This window comes from Zea mays, chromosome 2 (genome assembly GCF_902167145.1).
Source record: "Zea mays cultivar B73 chromosome 2, Zm-B73-REFERENCE-NAM-5.0, whole genome shotgun sequence".
Classification (NCBI taxonomy): Eukaryota; Viridiplantae; Streptophyta; class Magnoliopsida; order Poales; family Poaceae; genus Zea; species Zea mays.
Genome location: NC_050097.1, coordinates 200,925,158 through 200,933,450, shown reverse-complemented (window position 1 = coordinate 200,933,450; position 8,293 = coordinate 200,925,158).

The following is an 8,293-nucleotide window of genomic DNA, read 5'->3' as shown; positions in this document are numbered from 1 at the left end:
TTCTCCGCCATGCGGATAGCACTCTCATTATCACATAGGAGTGGGACTTTGCTCAGATTGTAGCCAAAGTCCCTGAGGGTTTGCCTCATCCAAAGTAGTTGCGCGCAACACTGTCCTGCGGCAACGTACTCGGCCTCAGCGGTGGATAGGGCAACGGAAGTTTGTTTCTTAGAATTCCATGACACCAGGGACCTTCCTAAGAATTGGCACGTCCCCGATGTACTCTTCCTATCGACCTTACATCCAGCATAGTCGGAGTCTGAGTATCCAACTAAGTCAAAGGTAGACCCTTTTGGATACCAGAGCCCGAAGCAAGGCGTAGCAACCAAATATCTAAGAATCCGCTTCACCGCCACTAAGTGACATTCCTTAGGATCGGATTGAAATCTAGCACACATGCATACGCTAAGCATAATATCCGGTCTACTAGCACATAAATAAAGTAATGACCCTATCATTGACCGGTATGCTTTTTGATCAACGGACTTACCTCCTTTGTTGAGGTCGGTGTGTCCGTCGGTCCCCATCGGAGTCTTTGCGGGCTTGGCGTCCTTCATCCCAAACCGCTTTAGCAGATCTTGCGTGTACTTCGTTTGGGAGATGAAGGTGACGTCCTTGAGTTGCTTCACTTGGAACCCAAGGAAGTAGTTCAACTCGCCCATCATCGACATCTCGAATTTTTGCGTCATCACCCTGCTAAACTCTTCACAAGACTTTTGGTTAGTAGAACCAAATATTATGTCATCGACATAAATTTGGCACACGAACAAATCACCATCACATGTCTTAGTGAAAAGAGTTGGATCGGCTTTCCCAACCTTGAAAGCATTAGCAATTAAGAAATCTCTAAGGCATTCATACCATGCTCTTGGGGCTTGCTTAAGTCCATAGAGCGCCTTAGAGAGCTTACACACGTGGTCGGGGTACCGTTCATCCTCGAAGCCAGGGGGTTGCTCCACGTACACCTCCTCCTTGATTGGCCCGTTGAGGAAAGCGCTCTTCACATCCATTTGGTACAACCTGAAAGAATGGTGAGCGGCATATGCTAGCAAGATTCGAATTGACTCTAGCCTAGCCACAGGAGCAAAAGTCTCCTCAAAATCCAAACCTGCGACTTGGGCATAACCTTTTGCCACAAGTCGAGCCTTGTTTCTCGTCACCACCCCGTGCTCGTCCTGTTTGTTGCGGAACACCCACTTGGTTCCCACAACATTTTGCTTCGGACGAGGCACCAGCGTCCAAACTTCATTTCTCTTGAAGTTGTTGAGCTCCTCCTGCATGGCCAACACCCAGTCCGGATCTAGCAAGGCCTCCTCTACCCTGAAAGGCTCAATAGAGGAGACAAAAGAGTAATGCTCACAAAAATTAACTAATCGAGAACGAGTAGTTACTCCCTTGCTGATGTCACCCAGAATTTGGTCGACGGGATGATCCCTTTGAATCATTGCTCGAACTTGGGTTGGAGGTGCCGGTTGCGCTTTTTCCTCCATCACATGATCATCTTGTGCTCCCCCTTGATCACCCGCCTCCACTTGAGGTACCTGTTCGTCATCTTGGGTTGGGGGATGCACTATGGTTGAGGAAGAAGGCTGATCTTGCTCCAAGTGTTCCTGTGGTCGCACATCACCAATCGCCATGGTGCGCATAGCGGCCGTTGGAACATCTTCTTCATCTACATCATCACAATCAACAACTTGCTCTCTTGGAGAGCCATTAGTCTCATCAAATACAACGTCGCTAGAGACTTCAACCAAACCCGATGATTTGTTGAAGACTCTATACGCCTTTGTATTTGAGTCATAACCTAACAAAAACCCTTCTACAGCTTTGGGAGCAAACTTAGAATTTCTACCCTTCTTCACTAGAATGTAGCACTTGCTCCCAAATACACGAAAGTAAGATACATTGGGTTTGTTACTGGTTAGTAGCTCATACGACGTCTTCTTGAGGAGGCGATGAAGGTAGACCCTGTTGATGGCGTGGCAAGCCGTGTTCACGGCTTCCGACCAAAAACGCTCGGGGGTCTTGAACTCTCCAAGCATAGTCCTCGCCATGTCGATGAGCGTCCTGTTCTTCCTCTCTACCACACCATTTTGCTGTGGTGTGTAGGGAGCGGAGAACTCATGCTTGATCCCTTCTTCTTCAAGGAATTCCTCCACTTGAAGATTCTTGAACTCGGACCCGTTGTCGCTCCTTATCTTCTTCACTTTGAGCTCAAACTCATTTTGAGATCTCCTGAGGAAGCGTTTGAGGGTCCCTTGGGTTTCGGACTTTTCCTGCAAAAAGAACACCCAAGTGAAACGGGAAAAGTCATCAACAATAACTAAACCATACTTACTTCCTCCTATGCTCAGATAGGCGACGGGTCCAAAAAGGTCCATATGCAGCATCTCCAAGGGTCTTGATGTCGTCATCACATTTTTGGTGTGATGAGAGCCTCCCACCTGTTTCCCTGCTTGACAAGCTGCACAAGGTCTATCTTTTTCGAATTGAACATTAGTTAGACCTATCACGTGTTCTCCCTTTAGAAGCTTGTGAAGGTTCTTCATCCCCACATGTGCTAAGCGGCGATGCCACAGCCAGCCCATGCTAGTCTTAGCTATTAAGCATGCATCTAGACCGGCCTCTTCTTTTGCAAAATCAACTAAATAAAGTTTGCCGTCTAATACACCCTTAAAAGCTAGTGAACCATCACTTCTTCTAAAGACAGACACATCTACATTTGTAAATAGACAGTTATACCCCATGTTGCATAATTGACTAACAGATAGCAAATTATAACCAAGAGACTCTACTAAAAACACATTAGATATAGAGTGCTCATTAGAAATTGCAATTTTACCTAGCCCTTTTACCTTGCCTTGATTCCCATCACTGAATATAATTGAATCTTGGGAATCCTTATTCTTGACGTAGGAGGTGAACATCTTCTTCTCCCCCGTCATATGGTTTGTGCATCCGCTGTCTATAATCCAGCTTGAACCCCCGGATGCATAAACCTGCAAGGCAAATTTAGGCTTGGGACTTAGGTACCCAACTCATGTTGGGTCCTACAAGGTTAGTGCAAATATCCTTAGGGACCCAAATGCAAGTTTTGTCTCCCTTGCATTTTGCCCCTATCTTCCTAGCAACAATTTTCTTATCCTTTCTATAAATAGCAAAGGAAGCATTTAAAGCACAATAAATTGTAGAAGATTCATTTACTACTTTCCTAGGAGCACTATGAGCATCATTTCTCCTAGGCATTTGATGAACAACATTTCTTCTAAGCACATTTCTACCAGGCATAACATGAGAACTAGAAGCAGTCATAGCATAAGAGTCATAAGCATGTGAACCAAAAACATCATGACCTTTAAAAGCATTTCTAGAATATCTCCTATCATGATATAAAAAGGCATGGTTCTTTTTAGCACTAGTAGCCATAGGAGCCTTCCCTTTCTCCTTAGTGGGAATGGGAGTCTTATGGCTTGTTAAGTTCTTGACTTCCCTCTTGAAGCCAAGTCCATCCTTAATTGAGGGGTGTCTACCAATAGTGTAGGCATCCCTTGCAAATTTTAGTTTATCAAATTCACTTTTGCTAGTCTTAAGTTGGGCATTAAGACTAGCCACTTCATTATTTAACTTTGCAATAGAAGCTATGTGTTCACTACAAGCATCAATATCAAAGTCTTTACATCTATTGCAAATAACAACAGTTTCACCACAGGAGTTGGATTTATTTGCTTCTACGAGTTTAGCATTTAAATCATCATTTATGCTCTTTAAGTTAGAAATAGAATCATGGTATGATGACACTTCACAAGCAAGCATTTCATTCCTCTTAATTTCTAATGCAAGGGATTTTTGAGCCTCTACAAACTTATCATGTTCTTCATACAACAAATCCTCTTGCTTTTCTAAAAGTATATTCTTTTCATTCAAGGCATCAATTAATTCATTAATTTTGTCTATCTTAGATCTATCTAAGCCCTTGAATAAACATGAATAATCTACTTCATCCTCACTAGAAGAATCATAAGTATTAGCATTACGAGTGATTACCTTCTTTTCCCTTGCCATGAGGCAAGTGTGATGTTCGTTGGGAAAGAGGGATGACTTGTTGAAGGCGGTGGCGGCGAGTCCTTCGTTGTCGGAGTCGGACGAGGAGCAATCCGAATCCCACTCCTTTCCAATATGAGCCTCGCCCTTTGCCTTCTTGTAATTCTTCTTCTTTTCCCATTTTCCACTCTTCTTTTCCTGGTCACTATCATTATCAGGACAATTAGCGATAAAGTGACCAATCTTACCACACTTGAAGCATGAGCGCTTCCCCTTCGTCTTGGTCTTGTTGGGATGCTCCTTGCGACCCCTTAACGCCGTCTTGAAGCGCTTAATGATGAGAGCCATTTCTTCATCATTAAGCCCGGCCGCCTCAATTTGCGCCACCTTGCTTGGTAGTGCCTCCTTGCTTCTCGATGCCTTGAGAGCAATGGGTTGAGGCTCGTGGATTGGACCGTTCAACGCGTCATCGACGTACCTTGCCTCCTTGATCATCATTCGCCCGCTCACGAATTTTCCAAGTACTTCCTCGGGCGTCATCATCGTGTACCTGGGATTCTCACGAATATTGTTCACGAGATGAGGATCAAGAACGGTAAAGGACCTGAGTAGTAGGCGGACGACGTCGTGGTCCGTCCAACGCGTGCTTCCGTAGCTCCTTATTTTGTTGATAAGGGTCTTGAGCCGGTTGTAAGTTTGAGTTGGCTCCTCTCCCCTTATCATGGCGAATCGTCCAAGCTCGCCCTCCACCAACTCCATCTTGGTGAGCATGGTGATGTCGTTCCCCTCGTGAGAGATCTTGAGGGTGTCCCATATCTGCTTGGCATTGTCCAAGCCGCTCACCTTATTGTACTCTTCCCTGCACAAAGATGCTAAGAGAACAGTAGTAGCTTGTGCATTTCTATGAATTTGTTCATTTATAAGCATAGGACTATCCGAGCTATCAAATTTCATTCCATTCTCCACAATCTCCCATATGCTTGGATGGAGAGAGAATAAGTGACTACGCATTTTGTGACTCCAAAATCCGTAGTCCTCCCCATCAAAGTGTGGGGGTTTGCCAAGAGGAATGGAAAGCAAATGCGAATTCGAACTATGTTGAATACGAGAATAATCAAATGAAAAGTTCGAATTGACCGTCTTTTTGTAGTCGTTGTCACTATCCTTTTGGGAAGAAGTAGATTCATCACTATCGTCGTAGTAGATGATCTCCTTGATGCGCCTTGTCTTCTTCTTCTTCCCATCTTTGCGCCTGTGGCCCGAGCCCGAGTCGTTGGACTTGTCATCCCTTGGCTCGTTGACGAAGGACTCCTTCTCCTTGTCGTTGATCACAATTCCCTTCCCCTTAGGATCCATCTCTTCGGGCGGTTAGTCCCTTTCTTGAAGAGAACGGCTCCGATACCAATTGAGAGCACCTAGAGGGGGGGGTGAATAGGTGATCCTGAATAACTTCAAAACTTAAGCCACAAAAACTTGTTAAGTGTTAGCACAATTATGGCCAAGTGGCTAGAGAGGAGTCAAAACACAATAACCACAAGAAATCAATCATAGAGATGACACGGTGGTTATCCCGTGGTTCGGCCAAGTACAAAACTTGCCTACTCCACGTTGTGGCGTCCCAATGGACGAGAGTTGCACTCAACTCCTCTCAAGTGATCCAATGATCAACTTGAATACCACGGTGTTCTTGCTTTTCTTTTCTCAATCCCGTTTGCGAGGAATCTCCACAACTTGGAGCCTCTCGCCCTTACAAAAGATGTTCACAGAGAATCACGGAGCAAGGGAGGGATTAGCAACTCACACACGACACAAAGATCACAGCGAATATGCACACACAAGACCCAGACTTGAGCTCAAAAGACTAGCACACTAGAACGGAGCTCAAATCACTAGAATGTCGAACAAGTGCGCGAGATTGATGTGTGAGTGATCAAGAGTGCTCAAGGAATGCTTGGTTATCTCCTCCATGCGCCTAGGGGTCCCTTTTATAGCCCCAAGGCAGCTAGGAGCCGTTGAGAGCACATCTGGAAGGCTATCCTTGCCTTCTGTCGTCGGGCGCACCGGACAGTCCGGTGCACACCGGACAGTGTCCGGTGCCCGATTCCTTTCCTTAATTGGCGAAGCCGACCGTTGCCGACCGTTGCAGATCTGGCGCACCGGACAGTCCGGTGCAGACCGGACAGTCCGGTGCTTCCTTCCGACCGTTGGCACGGCCACGTGTCGCGCGCCGATCGCGCGGCCGACCGTTGGCCCGGCCGACCGTTGGCTCACCGGACAGTCCGGTGCACACCGGACAGTCCGGTGAATTTTAGCCGAAGTCGCCGGAGAAAAACCCGAGAGCGGCCTGTTCGGCCGAGGCAGCCTGGTGCACCGGACACTGTCCGGTGCACCACCGGACACTGTCCGGTGCACCACCGGACAGTCCGGTGCCCCAGACCAAAACAGTCCCTTGGCTGTACACAGCCAAGTCTTCTCTTATCTTCTTTTATCTGTTTCTAACACTTAGACAAATATATTAGTACACAAAACCAATGTACTAAGGCTTAGAAACATACCTTAACTTGTGATTTGCACTTTGTTCATCCATGAGCATATTTTCACATTTAAGCCCTTGTGTTTGCACTCAATCACCAAAATACTTAGAAATGGCCCAAGGGCACATTTCCCTTTCAATAAGCTACATACATTCAAACCGCTACAAAGGTAGAAGCAGCGAGCAACCGTGTCTGGATGTTTGGATTGACATACCTGTTGGGGACTTGTTCTCAAATGCTATGAGTTAAGAACAAGGCAACACAGAAAATGTTAATTTATAATGTCCTTCGTTCTTCGGAACATCATTTCCCTTAGGATATAATGACTTTTGAACGAAGGTTATGAAGGACATACCTTCATAGACATGGCAAACGATGATGAAAAATGGATTATAAGAAATATAAATGATAACATAGACAATTATATATTATTATTGTGAGGAAACAGTAATAACATTGAATTACAAATGTACCTTCAGCTTGGAAGTATATGAAAGTACAGGTGTGACGCAAAAGTAAATGCCAGATCAGCGTGAACAGTACGGGGGTACTGTTCACCTATTTATAGGCACAGGACACATCCCATACAAAATTACATTTATGCCCTTTACATTTGATAATAATTCTATAGTAATCTATCGAGGTCTGAATAGCCTTTTCATCTTTAAGTCGGTTTCATTTTTTGCTATCACGCCGAAGCTTTCCTGCTCACACCTTCGGCGCTGTATCAACCTTCGTATTATTCTGGTCTGCTGTGATACCGACTTGAGTCCGAAGATACCTGTTCACACATTATACTCCAGAAATACTGTCAAATCCTGTTTTTGAGGACCTTCGTAAGCCGAAGGCCCCCAACAATACCCAAGCCGGTCTGTCACAGTCACAGTTAGGCACAGGAAGTTCAGGAGGAACATCAGCATCCTTACTAGATACATTCGGATACAACTCCCGAGGACGACCTCTCTTCTGCCACAACGCCCCCATTACATGTTTTTCATCTAAGAAACGATTATATATTAACACAAGTATCTAATAGACTGTATAATCAGATTTCATAAACTATCAAATCAAATGTAGTCATTATATGAACTATACTATATATTTTAGGAGCAACAATGAAAACTAATAATCGAAAAATTACAACCCAATATACAAAACGAATCAGTGAGACACCATACCTTGGTTTACAAAGTATTCCAACTCGAATCTTTAAATGGAACAACTTTAAAGAAATTTTAAATGGAGGGGGAATGAACTCCTCTCGGCCAGCAGCGCGACCGTTCTATAGGCCTCTCTAGCTCGGCATCTGTGATGCCGAGCTAGGAGGCTGCGTCGGTGCCACGCCAGCCCTAGCCGCCGAGAGACGCCACCGTCACGTCAGAGCTCGACGTCATGTATTGACTCGGGGCCATAGGTTATGGCGCCGAGCTTCGGGTCTAAATTAGGAATTAAGTCATCCAAAGGTCTAAATGTATTTTTTTATAAAAAAAATGCTTAAAAACAAAAGAATCGGCCGGCACGCTGGCTGAAAAAAACGAAAACTGCCACAACTAGTGTTTGGCCTGTTTGGTTCAGCTTTTTTCTGACCAGCTTTTCTGAGAATCTGGCTGTGGGGAGAATCTGAATGTGTAGAGAATCTGGTTATCATTAGGATTACGTGCGGAGGAAGATAAATGTGTCCATAGGACTCATGATCTAAAAAGTGACAGATTCCTACT